The sequence below is a fragment of the Ursus americanus genome, chromosome 3 (assembly GCF_024610735.1).
Source record: "Ursus americanus isolate L20-20 chromosome 3, mUrsAme1.1.p, whole genome shotgun sequence".
Lineage (NCBI taxonomy): Eukaryota > Metazoa > Chordata > Mammalia > Carnivora > Ursidae > Ursus > Ursus americanus.
In genome coordinates this window covers 55053409-55071406 of record NC_142129.1, presented here as the reverse complement: position 1 = coordinate 55071406, position 17998 = coordinate 55053409, and the positions used below count along the sequence as shown (strand labels likewise).

Below are 17998 nucleotides of genomic sequence, written 5' to 3'. Positions count from 1 at the left end.
AACGTGGAGCTCAAACCCATGATCCTAAGATCAAGAATTGCATGCTCCTCTGACTGAGCCAGCCAGGCACCCCAAAAACATGTTATTTTTACATAATAGTCATGGGCTTTCAAGATTATGTGTGTTTGTGTGTGTGTGTATTTAAAACCAGTGTTTAACATTTGTGTTAATTAGCAGAGCATCATCCTTTGTGTATAAAATAGAATTCTCAACCTAGATATGCTTTGGATGACACTAGAACCCAGTTTGCATTTATATGCACACACATGAACATATACATGCAAATACCATGATTTGTGGATATATGCATGTATCTATCCAGCAAGAGGAGAAAAAAAAAAAGCTTCATTCAGGCTCTTGTAGCTACTAATGAGGATGGTGATTTATTATCAACAGCAGCAATGAACTAAGTCTCTGAGTAGATGCCTCAGTGTATATTTTCTACATACTGAGTGGCATATCTTCTAACTAAAAGAAGAAAACTAGATCACTGTATTTTATCCTCTGAACACTGTATATTTCATACTTATTTTAATATTTAAATTGCTATTTTCAAATGTATTCATTTTTTAAGGATATGTAATGAGATGATGGTATCATAAATATAATGGAGTCTGGTTATTGGACTTTGCCATAACATCTTTTTTCCTTGAAGGTTAATAGTTCTTCAAACTGTTCCCATGCCCAAAAGAGGAACTAGTGAATAAATAAAATAGTGTCAACTGTGATGTTAAGATAGATGTTTGGCACCAAAATATAACTCTTGAATGATAATGCTATTCTGTTGTCATTTTTCAAAAAGTGGGGATTTGCTGACCCCTCTTCTTGTTCATTATCATCAAATACCATTTATAATCTTTGTCATAACATGACTTTCATCCATTTAATTCGTATGTACTAAGAATTATCTTTCTCATCTCTTTCATTTAATGACTTCATTTCTGTAGAATATGTGAGCAATGTAAGATTCAGGGCTGGAAATGTTAGCCGTATATGAATTTCTCAAATTACTCAAGAGCTTAATCATTTTATGACCTGAGAAGGTCAGGCCTAGTTGCCAATATATATATTATAGGAAGCAAGAGGTTGCATTCACCATATCAATGATTCAAGAATTCAGAGCCGCAGAAAAATAAATTTTGCATTTTCTTAAGACAGTAATCATATCATGGCAACAGATTATGTACTTAATCAAATGTAATCAGCTTTCACTTATCATAGAAGGTAAAATTAGCTTAAGTCACAACTTTAAGTAATAATGTAAATTCAATTACAATTGAGTTCCTTTAACTTTTTTGGTGAATGCTTCGTTTTCCACTGGAATATATTTTGAATGAATTGGGTAATTTGTTCATATATTTACATTATGTTCTATATGATGGTCTTAATTGACTATACATATTGAGAAGTTGCCCATTTTCTGCAGACTGCATAATTGTTACTTGTGATGGTATACGTAATGCCAAAATATATAGGACTAGATGACTCCTGCAATTGTGCTTTAAATTGCACATGCCATCCTTGAAAAAGAAAGTACCTGTGATAATATGAGCTGATGTTCACAGAGCTTTCTGAGCCTTTTTTTAAAGGACATTTTAACCTAATACTATTCATCCGTGCCAGCAATTGTTTTTCTGTGTGTTATAACGAGGCCTATCTGTTCTTAAATGCCTGGAGGCAAGCTGTTTACGGATGATTAGAAACGAAGGCATTATTTTGAAACTTCAGCTCTTCTGAATCAAATACTCCTTTTACGCATGGATAGTTAAATGGGTGAAAAGATAGTTGACAGCAATATTTGGAAATATCCTGAAAATGGTTTGACCTTTTCATTAGGTGCTGAAAATTAAAGCAGAGAATAAAAAGAAGGTTTTAATTTAACCTTTTGAATAAAAACCTGCTCATAAGTCAGACACATCTTGGATATGTGCATGAGCTACTGATGGCATAGAGGCTCATTTGCTCCTTAAAGAGTAAAATTTGAGCACAAGGAAAGAAAACCTTTCTCTGGAACAAGTAAGCTCTATTTAAAAAGTGTAGGTCTCTATTTAAAGAGTAGGACTGGCAAGGGCCTCTGTCATCTGGCCAGCCAAGAGGATAATATGCAGAGACATTTAAATTCAGTGGGACAAACACTACCCTTTGTTGGCTCCCACACTCTCAGACACATACACAGAGCTTCCACTAAAGTTAGAGAACTGTATCTAATTTGGAATTCAGAAGATTGCCAAAAATAAATAGTTTATTGTTATATTCAGATTTTATTCATGGTTTTCTAGGTTGTTGTACATGACATCACTGCTCTGAAGCCAGCCATTCATCAGCATTGGTCACTATTCTTTCATATGCTGAGGTGGGGAGTAGGTTTAATAAAGAAATAAAAAGAATGTGTTTAGTATAAATTGGACAAGGCTTGAAAAAAGAAACAGGTTAGAGGTACATTTTGGAGTCAAATCTTCTCCTTTAATCTGGTCTCTATTTAAACTGTATTTTAATATATTATGAGTAAATTAAAATAAAAACAACTAAAACTCCCTCTTTGCCTCTACTTCCACTTCTTCTAGAAAGCATTTAATAATACGGTTTTTTCGAACTTTTTGCTCTGCATTTACAAATGTGCCTCTGTGTGTGTGTGTGTGTGTGTGTGTGTGATATGCATAGTTTTCTGCAAGATGCTTTTTAAAAATTCTACGAAATATTAAAGGCAGCCTCATATGTAGAAAACTGTAATGTTCTCAATTTAATAGTTGCATCTTATCCATGCGATTAACCTTTCTCCTAATACTGAGTATTAAGTCTGTCTTCAGTTATTCTCTATTTCAGAAAAATTGCCTCGATGAATATTTGTGTACATATTAACTGGTGAATGTTTGTGACCGTGTGAGTTTTACATTTCTCTCAAAAGTTCTCTCAAAAGTTACATTTGTCTCAAAATATTTAAATAAATGTTGAATTTCCATGTTGATAGATTCTTTCTTACAACCCTAAAAATAATATAGGATTATTGGTGTATTTAAAATAATGACAATGTTTATTGACCCTCGTATATCTATGGCATCATTGACCTTTCAAAAAATCCCAATGTAGATATGAGTCAGTGGTATGAAAATAAAAATAGGAGAGAGTTTATAATGATTAACGATGAAATATATTGACACCTAAAATAACCTTTATGTGAAGATATGCTTCATGTTATTTATTTTAATATTCTTATATTTCACAGAAACATTTATATACCCCTTGTCAAAATTGTGGTCTGTAATGTAACTTTGTTGTGTTTTTTTTTTTTACTGGATTCTTGTTTTTAGAAGTAAAAATAAATACTAATAATGTTATGCTATTTATAAAACAGAAGACACTAAGACGTTGAACTTGAGGTGCCTGGGTGGCTTAGTTGGTTATGCATCTGACTCTTGATTTTGGCTCAGGTTATGATCTCAGGGTCAGGGGATTGAGCCCTGTGTTGGGTTCTATACTCAGTGCAGAGTTTGCTTAATTTCTTTCTCTCTTCCCCTCCCCCTGCTCATTCTCTCTATCTCTCTCAAATAAATAAATCTTTAAAAAAAGTGTTGAACATAACCATTGTAGAACCATTTGTGTTATTAGTCCTTTTAGGGGAAAAACAGAAATAGAGTTATGTCCACCACTTCTTTTACTCATTTGTAGCCTAGAATTTCAATTACATTAGAGTAATGATCTTAGCCATGAAAATTTAAAATACAAAGTTGGTGTTGTTTTCATGAATAGGAGAAATGTTTTTATTTGTAGAGCTTGTAAACTGTAATTTACTATCCAAACTAAATATTGTAGCAAGAACTTTATTATTAATCACCATGTGCATCTAGGAAGACTACCATAAATTTTATGCAATTCACAAGTTTGATTTCTTAAGAGTCTCTATTGGCTCCTATTGTGTACATATTTCTAGTACAATATAAATCTGGAAGAACACAAGTAGAGCATGTCCAAATGAGAGTAATGAAATTGCACAGGGTCTTGAAATCATGTCATAGAAAAAACTGTAGGAGGATCTGGAGGTATTTGTCTCATGAAAAAGAAACAATCATAATAGTTATAAACTATTTCAAGAGCGTTCATATGGAAAATAAGCTAAATTTATTCTGTATAGTTACGTAAAACAAAACTTAGACTGTTGAGTAGATATTAAAAAGGAAACAAATTTCACTTGTAGTCTAATCCTTATGGATATTTTCTGCTTATACAAATAATTAATATTTATTGTACAAATGAAAGTACTAAATTAAAAGTGTCACTTTTGATTCTACCATCAAGAAATAGTTTAGTGTATTTTCTTACAAGATTTTTTATACGTACCACTGTATTCAAGTTATTTGAGTGTTCATTGTTAGATTTCCACCAGCTATTAGGCTGGGGAAAAAAAGGAAGATATTATTTCATGGCAAATTGGGTATTTATAAAACTCACTTCCACTCAAATATTCTTACTTAACATTTCCTTTTTTATAAATTCATCCTTTTGGTCATTTTCCTTCTTGGTCAGTGTTCTCTTAATTTTTGGATACAATTTGGAAAGGACTCTTTCCAAAAATATAAAATATAAAAAAATATAATGCAATTATGGTGCAAAATTTGGAAAAGATGCAGGATTTTATTAACTTGCAGAGATGATGTTGGAAAAAAGTTTGAACAAAAAAACTCCTGCAATTTTGGTAGAATTTGACCTGCTGATAGTGCAGTAAGAGGGAACCAACAAGATTTGCAGTGTGGTTGATGCATAAAAATAAATTTGAGGGGCAGGAAGAATAATTTGTATGTCAGAGGAGTAAGAAAACACTTGGGAAAATTTAAAAAGTCCTAGAACATTTTGGCAAAGCTGAAGACTGTGTTATGGAACTCACCATTTTGCTGATACAGTTAAACTCAAGCAGTTTATATTTAATCTGAATGTGTTCATACCCTATAACCCAGCATTAGGCCTTTAGATACATACCCAATAGAAATGTGTGCACCAAGATGTGTTTACCAAAAATACATGTACAGAATGTTTATAACAGTTCTATTAATAATCACCCAGAAGTGGAAACAAAACAATGTTCTTCAAAATTAGAATGGGTAAATTGTGATATATGCATATAATGGGACATCATATGGCAATGAAAGTGAACGCACTATTATTACAGACAATTATACCAGTGAGCCTCACAAATATATTGAAAGAAAGAAGTGAGACACAAAAGTGCCTAGTATATGATTTAATTTTTATGGAGTTAGAAATAGGTAAACCCCGTTAATGATGTTGAAAGTCCAGAAAGTAGTTACTTAGAGGGGGTTAGCAACAGAAAGAAGCATCAAGAAAGGTGCTGTGGTTTTTCAAAATGTTTTATTTCTTTTTGTGGTTGGTTTCTTGGGTGTGTTTACTTTGTGTTAATTCACCAAGATATCCACCTATGGTTTTCTCACTTTTCTGTATATATGTAGCATTAGAGTAAAAGAGTTTACATTTAAAAAAGCTTCACTGCTCCTTCTCACCCTCCCAACACAACAGTTAATTCACTCTCTGTCTGTTGTAAGAAGGAGCTCAGAGTTGTAAGTATAACTAAATTTTATTAAACATATGTTAAAAATCAACTTATTTTTATATTTTAATTTTGAGAATTTGAGAGAAGATGCTCCCCTCTTCACTCCCCTCTCTCCAGTTTATTGTGAAATTTAAGTTTACCAATACCTCTGGTATCTCAGATAATGAAAGCCTCCAATTTATACCACCAATATATCCAATATCATACTTTTTATATACGTATCATACTTTCTATATATGTTCCAATTTATACCTCCAATATATCCAGTATCATATTTTTTATATACGTTTCACCTTCTTACATATGTTTTATATACGTTTATATATGTAGCCATTTTCCATGACATTCAGTATTTTCAATTGGAAATATTTCATTGACTGGAAGTACTAAAATGTATTTACCATTTCCTTAATTGGGGGAATTTAAGTTGTTTCTAATGGAGGAAATACTTTTTTAACAAAGATGTTAACATATGAAACAAGTATCTCAAGAGTATGCTCCCTTATTGGAAACATTCAAGCTGAGGCTAGTGGAGAAGTAAGGGGAATCAAACTGCCACTCTGGTGCCTGACAAATATTAGGCTTTTCAAAGGTGTCTATGGAATGAATGACTGTGTTTGGAAGTCTTTCGCATTCTGATTGCCTAGGATATGTGAGCAAGCAAAGTCACAAGAATATTGTGAAATGTTCACTAACTGAGGCTATTGGTGTATGATGGTGTCTGATTCTAATTATTACATCCACATATATGATTCCTGGTCCAGCTCCCGGGATTTGATATTTATTCATCAACTTTGCCATTGTTTTAAAAATAGAAGATCAGCACCATTTATATTGCTGGGAGCCTTTACTTTTGGCAAATGGTAGATAAGATGTCTCCAAAAGTGGCTTTGTTTCAGTGATGGAAGAATGTTTAACAGAGCATGTACACTTTATTTTTATTCCTCATTACTCTCGCACAGTGCTAGTTATAGGGTAGACACTTTTAGTAACCTTCCTTGAATGATCCAAGTATTTTGTAGGACCAACCTATGATTCCATCATTATCATTCTTCACTTAACCATGTGTAAATAAATTTAAGACTTCGAGAAGTGCTTTATTATTTCAAGAGTTCTTTTTTTCTTATTGAACACAGGGGTCTAAAATTAAATTGTACTTCCACTGTTTCTTCATATTTATACCATAACTAATATTATTATTTAGTACAAAATTTTTATCCTATGCTTCTTTTCTTTACATTTTTGAGAAGAGGCAGAGCTCCAGAGATTATATTATGATTGGTCAGGTTTTTTTTTTTAAGATTTATTTATTTTAGAGAGTGCATGTGCACACACGCACGTGCACAAGGTGGGGGGATGTAGAGGGAGAGAATCTTCAAGCAGACCCACTGCTGAGTGTGGTGCCTGACTTGGGGCTCAAACCCATGACTCATGAATTATGACCTGAGCCGAAACCAAGAGTCAGAGGCTCAACAAACTGACCCGCCCCATGATTGGTCAGTTTCTTAATCAGAAGGAAAGGAGAGTTTTGATCATGTATCTCTTACATTTCCCCTTTGAGTGCAATGCAGTAAGAAATACAAAATGAAGGGAAAGTATCAAGAAGGGGAAAGAAAGCAGTAGAGGTTACATGTAATTTGTGTTTCCATGTGGCTATATACTAATATATGGATTATATATACATGTATCTGTGTGTGTGTTTGTGTGTGTACATGGATAGATATGCATAAATAATAGGGAAGACCAACTGACCAGAACTACAGATTGTACAAATCCCACATATGGAGTTCCCAGACACAACACATCCCCAGTTTCCATATTATTTGTAGCCACTGATTTATCTGGAATTGGAGATACTTTCTGAAAAAAAGAAGGGCTGGCCTGTCAGCCCTATTGGCATATTTAGTAAACTGTGTGATATGGGTTGGCTTAGAGAACAGAAGGCAAATTTTAGGAGGAGCTTTGCAACCCCTAGGAAAGAATTCATCCTAAGGAAGAAGTCTGCGTCAATGACATGAGCTCAGGGGGAAGTGAGGCACTGGGGGGAACTGTGGGTTTGAGAATAGCATGGTGGTTTCACTGAATCTGCCCCAATCTGGCAATGTTTATGGTAGATGCATATCCCAGGGTGTTAAGGTTTGTGTGGAACCTAAAAGAGATGTGGTACAGGAGTACTATGTCTAAAGTAATTTTGCTGTGGGAGCCATCTGAAGTCAGCGTCTGCTTTATTAATCAGGAGCCTTGAGATGTTAGTGAGGGTGGCGTGAGGGTTGTGGAGCAGGTCATCATGTTACAAGACAGAGCCCAGCAGCAGAGTGTGAGGAGTGGTGTGACCAGAGCATCAAGGCAGTGACCTGAGTCCTGAGCTAAGCCATGGTAGCAAACTGAGCTTTGTGTAACAATCTTTTAAGAGCAGGAATTGGCCCGAATGAGCAAGATGGCTAAGGCCAGAGTATAAAGTAGAAGCGGCAGTAGGAACTTTGGCCAAGATAAACGTATAAAAATGATACTCTCAGAAAACAACCAGAAATATCAAAAGTGAATCTCAGAAGCTAAAGCTGATACAGTGGGGGCTAACAAGCTAGAGTTTGGGCCTGATTTGTCAAGGGAACTTTGTGTGACGCCACAGGTGGGTAGGCCTGCCATTTACACATAAAGGGAGAGTGTGTAAGTAGCAGCTTATAAGCAGCAGCAATATATAATATGAATATTTTGGACACGCATATTGTAACACTCCATCAGGAAAAGCCAAAAAAGAGTGATGCCTGTTTCCCAATGCAAGTTAAACATGCTTTCACTTTTTTCTCGTTACTGTGAGACTTTTTACAACATAAATTATAAGGTACTCATTGAATAAATTTATATCTTCTTATCAGAATTTTCCTTAGGCATGTCTCTATTCATGGCTTCTGAGTGAAAAATTGCTTTTCATATGTCTGCTGTGTCAAAAGACTGGAATTTGAAGTTTATCTTTTTATTTATTGAAGATAGTCGTCTGCTTCTTATTTCTTATGCATTTCTCACACTGGGTTATTTCTGATAATGTTAACCTATTTCTAGGTATAATAATGATAAAAGCACTAAAGTCCAGCATCAGCATTGACACGAAGAGGAATGTGTGTTAATTCTGGAGATAAAAATCATTTGGTTAAACAGATCAAAAGTGTACCTGATAGGCCCCTGCAGGCATGTAATGGTTAATACATATAAATAAGTAAATGTTTTTCTCCTGGAATGTCAAATCTACAGAACTGGTAGCAGCTTCCTAGAGTACTGTGTTAAGAGGCTGAGGCTTGGTGGCAAGGAATCGGTAATGCTTATCTGGGAGTGGTAACCTAGTGGCTGGGTGGTTGTGGCCTCTCACCTATTTGGCCACATATTTGTCAGTTCTGGTAAAAAACTTTCCTTAACTAATTAGTTTAACTGGTTCGCTGTCACAGTATACAATAACTTATTTTTTGTTGCATTTCCAAAGTTTTTCTACAGAGGTTTAAGTAAATGTCAGTTAATGTATGCAGCAATCAGAGACTAAATTATAAACATGTGTGAATAAGATCTAGTTAAAATGATATACTTGCCCAAGCAACCCATAGATGAAAACCAGAGTTCCATTTAGACTGCCTACAAATGAAAGGTAAGGGATTCCTAAGCTTGAACACATGGAGACGTTGCTTCTTGTCAATTCAATTGCAGAAATATTTAGCAAGTACAGAGATAGTCTCAGAATTAGATTATGCACCAAGAACCTCATAATCTAATATGAAAACAGACATATTTTTCAGAAACCATAATTGCCTAAATTCATAATTATAGAATTACTAAAATTTTCTAAAGTGTTAATTATAGAATATTTAAAACCGGTTTAGATATAGCAAAAAAAAATATCTAGGACTTGTCTATTAATCTTATGAAAATGCTGAAGATTTACAAAATTAGAGATTTTTAAAAATTTTTTGAGCTCAGAAAACACCTTTGCATTCATAAGGTGATGAATTGCAGCTCTTCTTGGGCAGTGTAATTAACCTTCTAATTTTAGGTGGGTCACTACAATTTTGAGATTAAAGCTTTAGAAAATTTTATAATAGCAGTATTTTATATTTAAATAATGCTTTACAATTTGCAAGTGTTATGTTTTCAGATACTTAACTTGGTAATATAAATAGGTCAAGTATTCCCTCCACTTTCCATTTTAGGCATCTGTGGCTCAGAAGGTTTAAAATAGTTACTCAAGTTCACAAAACCAGTAAAGTTGGAAGTCAAAACCAGGTATTTGGGCTTTTACTCCCAAAGCCTCTTTTTTTTTTAATGTTTTTTTTTATTATATTATGTTAGCCAAATCCTTTTTTTATGTTACATTAAGTCCAGCAAAATATATACATGAAAACAGTTAAAAAATATAAATCACTATAAGGCAAAATAAAATTTTGTTCTTTTACTTTACTTATTACTCAATTGACAACTTGTGAATAGCAGGGAACCGCTTTATTACTTTCCTAATTAAATAAAATGGTCTTCTACCTTTTATGTAGTTGTTGTTTTCAGCATTTATCCTTTAACAAGTGGCATTTGATAATTAACTAATTATACAAGTTTTATTTAACAATTCCATTGATCTCATTACTGGGTTAAATATAATCGCTTTTTTCTGTAACTGTATAAAATAGAATATTACAAATAAATTTTCATTGTGGATGTTAGTTCTTGCTGACGACAAATACTCAAACTAAAAGTTTTCTTTTACCTAAAAATGGAGAAGGATGGCATCAGAATTTACTTTCTTCTTAACTGATTTCTAATTAGTTGTCCCTGAGCACACAGGTCATACATAATTCATAGCTGTCTGTTGTCTGGATTTTTCCTTTTCTTTTTCTTCTTTTAAAGCTGAGTGCCTATTTGCTTCATTTAAAGATGAAAATTTGGATAATAATACACTGTCAGAGATGTGGAAGTGAATGTAGGAAAAAGACCAACTCTCTTCTGTTTGTTGTAAGAAACCTAATATTCTACACCTTAAGAATAGTTATGTAAATAAAAAAGGTAAAATAACTGGCTTTTTGCGCTTTAAGTTCAAGATGATTTTTAAAATAGTTTTCTCAATGCTAAGTCTCAGTGAATCCTGTAAAACTTGAACTAGAAATACTTATAGCTGTGATATTCTTGGTCCCCTTTCCCATTTAATGTGCATTTTTAGTCAGGACACTGATTTCATTACACGATAAAAAAATCCTGCAGTATTTAAGCATGTAAATGAAAACAAAATCATTTTGTATTGGTGTTTATCTCTTCTCCTCTAAACTCAGAAGGAAAAAATCTGACAAGAATCTACCAGCCAGTTCCGTGCTTTAGTAATAAGTACAATTTAAAAAAAATGCATTATAAATAAGTGTTTTCATTTATTCATTTTCTAAAGGATGGATCCAAGAATCTATTGCAAACCTAGAAGAGCGTGCAGGAAGAAGGGCCAGGTTGGGGATTGTAGCCAGCCGTCTAATTGCACAAGTAGGTTCACAGCACAGTTGGGTCACAAATCATGTTTCTAAACTTAGGAGATGAATCTCTACCATAAATTATTGAAAAGCACTCTGTGGTGCTCCATTCTGCATTTCCCACAAATTAGATTACCGAGAGCCATAAAGCATCTTTAGAAAGTGTTTTCCTGGCTGTTTTAAAATTTTCCTTTATCATCAATTAGTGTCAACTTTGAAAACATCAGCCATAACCAGAAAACATGAAACCAAAGGATAAAACAAAGAAGCAAGGAAACTATTCTTAAAAGAAGCAGAAGCAGGTTTTTTACCTGTTAGGAAGATGTAACTTATTAATGAATATTTGTGGGTTTCTATATCCCGAACTTCCTTGGGATAAAAATGTAATAACGTGTTACATAAATATAACTCCCACCTTTCATTTCTACATTGATACCTGTTGTGAAATAAGCATAGGCGAACTAGGATAAGTTTTGTGGAGATAATTTCATCCTGTAACGTAATTAACCCACTTGCATTATTGTCACTAAGTTCATATTTAGCTCTTGAGCTCATATGTATTCACCACTTTCATTCATAAGATTCAAAAACCTGAAAAGGAATTGGTGACAGATATTAGAAACTACGGTTATGATGACACTGTACTGAGTTTAAGACGATTTGGTCTCTCTGCTTAGCTCTTCTCTATGCTTTCTCTCATTCTGTGTTTATGAAATGGGAATAACAACCCCTTTCTCCTTGTTAAGGCATCAGTGAGTTTTAAAAAAATATTAAGTCAACAAAGAGCTGCATTTTGTCGATTGTTCCAAAGTATTGTTAAACTGCCTCACCTAAATCAGTCAAAATTGTTTTTCAGATTTTAAATGGAATATGGAGCAAAGTGCCATTTAAGATCTCTTCGATTGCAAATTTTAAAATGTCCCACTAGCACTGACTGAAGTTAAAAGAACATTGGCTCACAGAACTGAAAACCCTGGAGCTAGTAGAACCGGCTTCAGATAGAGCTGTATTCCAAAGTCACAAAATGATTTTCTTCATCCTCAGTTTTGCTACCTACGGTTTTGGCTTCCTCCTCATGTTTTATGTTACAGCAAGGCAGCAGGACAGCTCAAGTGCCCACAGTTCTTGAGGTCTTAAACTAGTAGGAAAAATGAGACTTCCTTTCCCAGGATTCCTTGCGGATGATCATTGAGTCTCCAAGGTTCTGATTAGTTTGGATATCCATGCCTCATCTTAACCCTTCCCTAATGAGCAAGGAGAGAATACATGTGTTTGTCTTTGTTTTGTTCTGTTTTGTTTATTTCAGATCCCAGAAGATACGTATGCAGTCTGCTACCACATTTCCTATAGTATTTGGAGTGAACTGCTTAATGTTCACCCCATCAATTTTTACTGCCTCACCTTTTAATTTAGGATAAAATGGAAATAATTGCCATAAAGAGAAAGGGAAAAGGCTTTTCAAGGAATGAGTTAAGGAGAAAAATTTTTAGGACATCATGAAGGTATTTTCTTTTGAAATTTCAATTTAACTTTTTAAATTAATTGCCAGATAATGGTTTTAAAAAGAATATTCTCATTATTCGTAGGCTTTTAATTGTTTCTTTCTGATTGGTTACTGCTTGCCTATCTGCAAGTGACCCATCGTATTTACAGATTGGTTAATTTTTGTATCTGCGCCTGAATGGCCTCATAACTATATGTTATAAGAATCTGTTCTAATTAATTTTCTTTCTTACCAACTGAGTTTGACATCCTCGTTAAGGCATTAGTAAGTTTTTAAAAAAAATACTAAGTTTACAGAGAGCTCCATTTTATTGATAGATCAAAAAGTATTGTTAAACGGGCTTCCGTGTGTTTGAATGCACAGATCCGCAGAGGATAAGAATTTTTAAATCGGTTCTTCTTCGCCACTGGATAGGTCCTATTCTGTCAGGTGGGAGCTAGACCTCTGCCATTAGAAGAGACCAGCCCGTGTAGCTTAACAGGACATATGTGTATACATGGATGCACACACTGACATGAAGAGTATGGTGCTCTTTCTCTTACTTGGACGTTGAGTATGGGCAGACGTGGCTCGAATGGGGTTGGGTTTTATAAAAATGTTAGGGCTGAATCACATTTGTTTTGTTGTGACATTTGCTGCTTCACCATCAAATAGTAGGTGCAGTTGTGCTGACAACTCCTTGGCATTCTGCCCCAGGGAAGTGTTACATTATCAAAAGGGGCAGCCACCCTGTCAGTGTTAGTGTGCTGGTAATTAAAATGTGGACGTTTGACCATGATTCTCTGGAGGAAATGATCAAAAGAATATATTGAAATGAAAAACATAATGAGGCAGAGTCATGTCTAATGAGCGAGATGAGAGCTCTTTTAGGCTCAATAACTTAGAGGAGCATATGTGAAATGTGGCTAATGTTTCTGAAAGAAAATGGTTACTAGGAAACTGTGAAAAGCCCCCTAATTTTGTGACCTCCAAGCTATACCAATAAATACAGAATTCAGATCACTTTGTGATAAAACTAGTACTAACTAACCTGCTAATATTTTTAATATCCTTTTTGTTCATTTCAGAGCAAGTAAGATTTACTGTCTTTTTAAGGATTGGATACAAATTTGCAAAGACTGGATTTACTTATTATAAGCCCGTAGCCAATCCTGTTGACTGAATTTTGGTTTCTTACTGCAGTCTTCTACATCATGGCTGAGAGTAGCAGAAGAATATCTTGAAATAAAAAGATATTTGTTATTTAGTTGGCCAAAATTTCGAATTAGTATCTATTAAACCCTTGACCCTACCCAAAGCAGTAACAGAGAGGACCAAGGATGTTGGCTCTTCTTTGCCACTCCCGTGAAGGATCTTTCCTTACTAAACCCGACTTTCCTACCCAGCAGACCTTACTCATTTAAAAAATTGAACCCATCATTAATAATCTTTCCACAAAGAAAATTCCAGGCTTCACCAGTAATCTGTAACAAAAATTTAAGGAAGAAATAATATTAAATTATTCTAGGAAATAGAGATCCAGCTTCTACCTGGCAGAATAAGAGCTGTGAGTTCCAACACAGTAAAGGCAGTTTAGCAATACTTTTGATCAATAAAAAAAAAAAATGAAGTTCCATGTAAACTTACATTTTTAGAACTCCTACTATAGGTGCTCTTCTCTGGCTGCTGTATTTCTTCCTCAGAAGAGCCAGACCTCATCCTGTTTCTTTGGTTTCTTTGGAGTTGAACTGAGCATGAGGGGGTAGCTTTCTTTCCCAGGCTCTTAGTCAAAGCTGTGGTCAGCACCAGCTTTGGCCAAGACACGCCTGACCCAGTTATGCCGCGGGGCTACTGCAAGGGGTTGCTGTTAGGAGCTAGCACGAGTCTGAGAAGTAGGGTTACCAGCTGAGCAAGACTGTCAGGTTGGTTAGGTGTGTCTTTGTTCCTTTGCACCTCTCCTTACTCTATTTGTCTCTTTATTTTACCTCTTACAGCAGGCTCCTGGATTCCTTTTTCTCCTTAGCTACAAGTGCCTGAAGTCTGTTACTTCCTACTAAGTTTTAACAGATCAGTTAGAGGTTAAAGTGTTAAGAATTAACTCTTTTGGGGGTGCCTGGGTGGCACAGAGGTTAAGCGTCTGCCTTCGGCTCAGGGCGTGATCCCGGCGTTATGGGATCGAGTCCCACATCAGGCTCCTCCACTATGAGCCTGCTTCTTCCTCTCTCACTCCCCCTGCTTGTGTTCTCTCTCGCTGGCTGTCTCTATCTCTGTCGAATAAATAAAAATAAAATCTTAAAAAAAAAAAGAATTAACTCTTTTGTTCTCAGATGATTTTAAAAAGATACTCTAGTGGGGTAGAAATTGGGGAGGAAAGCATACAATTATATTAAAATAGTAAGAATAAAAGAAATTTTCTAAAAATGCTGAACAAATAAATAATATTGCCTTTTGGTGCAGTATACATGCTCAGATGGTTTATTTTTCAGGTTTTTTTTGTGGGGGTTGTTTTTTGAAGAGGCAGATTTTTTTTTTTAACAGTGAAGATAAGCTTCATTTTACTGACTATAATTGACTGATGGTAACCATAGAAAATGGCCCTTGGCCTCCAATTTTTGCTCCCCTGCCAGTGAATCAGCCTGCCTAGGGTGATGATTTAATTTTCACGGTGTTCAAATTACAAATTAACATTTGCAAGTGTAGATTTGGGGGATTGTGCTGAAGCCTAATATAGTTCTCTGAAGATGGCATGCCCCCTTCGGCTACGTTGTATGACTTCCTTATTAAAATGAAAGGAAATTGCCTGCTAGTTATCTTACAGCCTATCTTCCAGTCCTTATACTTGAGAAAGGCATTCATTGAACCTACAAAATCTGCAAACCTCATAGATTTTACTGTATCAAAACATTTCAGATCTTTAAGTTTGCACACTGCTTATGATGAAGTTAATGTGAAATGATTAAGTCAACTGTATGTTTGCTTCTGATAATTGGAATAATCCGTGAGCACAAGGTAGAATTCAAGCCCATCACCACATATGTTTCATAATACCACTAGCTCTTGTGCTTGTAGTGGAATTATAAAGGGAGCAAAGCTTTTGACAGTTGGCTTGGTTGCAGGGCAGAATAAACAATTATTTGTTCAATTATATGGAATTGTGTGGAATGATGGTATATGACGGCTGCACTTGGGGGGCAAAGTTCCGAGATTTCTATATTTTATGGTTTTCAATTTCATTCTATGGTGTCAAGAGTGGATTTTCCTGAACTAATAGAGAGAAAGGCTACTATGTTTTCTTGTAAAGTAGATTGTGCAGAAAAATTGTTAAAAAAAAAAAAAAAAAAAAACCCTGAGTGCTCTACTGTGACTAACATTTCAACTCAACCTGTTTAATGGACTCTGGAAAATAAACAATGGTTTCTAGAAACGAGTGAAAAAGCCAAAAGAGAAAATTAAATTAGTGGCACTCTTTCTGTGGGGAACTCTATTAGCTGTGGAAAAGAATAACAAAGTCAAGACAGAGTCTAACAAAAAGTTTGTGTGTGTGTGTGTGTGTGTGTGTGTGTGTGTGTGTACATACATATACACATACGCTTCTCTCAGACACACAAGGACTTTGTGGTCAGAAAAAATTTCGAGTCCTAAGTACTTGGTTAAATGCTGGAAACTAAAACCAAATTGATTTCTAGAATGCAAATTATCTTTTCTTGACACAGATTGATCCTATAAAATTATAAAATTCATGAAATTTAAAAATAAAAATGTGTTATGCAGTGCTGAAGTAGACACTGGTAATTTTAGTAAAGTATAAATTAAAGTGATAACAAAGAGGACTTTTAATGAAAGTGATCCTTCTGTAATTAAAGGATTTTTAACTATTTTGTTTACAATTAACACAAAAGACCAAAAAAGCTCAAAAACTTTTAGTTAAATCCAACATTTCCTAAAAGATTTACAAAATTGTAACCTAGTAATAGGACATTTGCACATGATCGTGTTAGCAGCAATATCAAGCTCTCTGCTATTGGAGTGTAGGATTCCTATTTTTTATTATATAAAAATAACACCTCAATTGGTACTAGACAAAGCAACTGCTTTTTCTCTCATCTTATTTTTTTACTGGCAAATTTGAGCTGGAACTGTCACTTTTTAGGAGTGACATTGCCTACTGATATCTCTATGATAGCATCTAAAGAGACGTTGCCCCGGTTATTTTAATATCAGTTTCAATGCATTACTGATAGAATGTTTTTCATAATCCTTTAGAAAAAAACGTATTTCCTTGATTAATTTTTGTTCCCCAACCAACCAAAACCAAATTATCTATGATTTGTTTTATTTGGGGAGCTTATCAGTATTGTTTAACCATAGGAGTAAGTGGAATTGAAGCAATTTGAGCAAGAGCAGTTTTTTAGGGGGAAAAAAAATCGCTCTCCTTGCCCATTTATTGCTTACGTAGTACTGATAAAGGCCAGGTGAGGGGCTGATACGACTGTGTTTGAATGCTTGTGACTTTGTTTTGTTTTGTATAAGAAAAAGTAATATGTTCTGAATAAATTGAATTATTTGATTAAAAGATTATTTATGATACTAAGACTGTTTAAACTAATGAGACTTTAGTCAGTTTTATATGATGATGATGATGATAGCTCGCAATAAGGGATGTTACACTAAACATTTTACATTGATTATCTTGTTTATTCCTCCCAAGTGTTATATTAGGATGAAAAAAACCGAGGCCTGGAGAAGTGGAGTAATGTGCTCATGGTCACCATATTAGGAGGTGGTTTTGTTTGACTAAGTACTTAGCATTATCGTTTACTACTATCTACCTATGTATCATTTAATGCCATTTATCTATCTGTCTATCTGTGTGTCTATCTATCTGAAACCTCAGAGTTTAAAGCACCTAATCTTAGCATTTAAAAAAGAATAGGCTGGAAATTATAAATTTGTCATAAAAAGATGTATCTTAACCTTTCAAGTAATCATGTTCTAGCAATTCCATATCCACAGTCACCCCCCAGCATTTATTCTGTCCCTGATTATTTGTTGCAGCCTCTTATCCTTTTTTCTCATATCTAGGCTTCCTGTTCTCATCTATTCTTTATATATACACCCACATAATAAAATTATTCTGATACCAGGTTCACCTTATTATTGCTATTAAAAAGTCCGGATAAAAGTCTGGACCCTTTTTTTGTTTGTTTTTCACTTTTTTTAATGCAGTAAAACCCACATGCAGAAAAGTGCTCAGTGAACATATTCTAGTTATAACCCCACAGATGAAGCCCTTTGTAATGTAGCAATCAAGTGCCCTCCCAGTTCCTGTTCTACCCTCCTTCCTATAAGTAACTCTGCTTTGATTTCCACCCGTGTCATTTCATTTTACTTGTTTTTTATGTGACACATATGTGTAATTATATGGTATACATTGTTTTGTGACCAGACTTTTCACTCCAAGTTTGCGAG

The 17998-nt window shown here is 34.6% G+C and overlaps 1 protein-coding gene and 1 long non-coding RNA gene across 11 annotated transcripts in view; one reads left to right on the top strand and one right to left on the bottom strand.

Annotated features, from left to right (window-relative positions):
* LOC148110397 (uncharacterized) overlaps positions 1 to 14308 on the bottom strand; it is a 31837-nt gene extending 17529 nt beyond the window's left edge. The window contains exon 1 of the long non-coding RNA XR_015723949.1: positions 14177 to 14308. This is a non-coding gene — a long non-coding RNA (uncharacterized LOC148110397). The remainder of the gene's footprint in view (positions 1 to 14176) is intronic.
* Positions 1 to 17998, top strand: part of HDAC9 (histone deacetylase 9) — a 726671-nt gene that overhangs the window by 151563 nt on the left and 557110 nt on the right. The window lies entirely within an intron of this gene.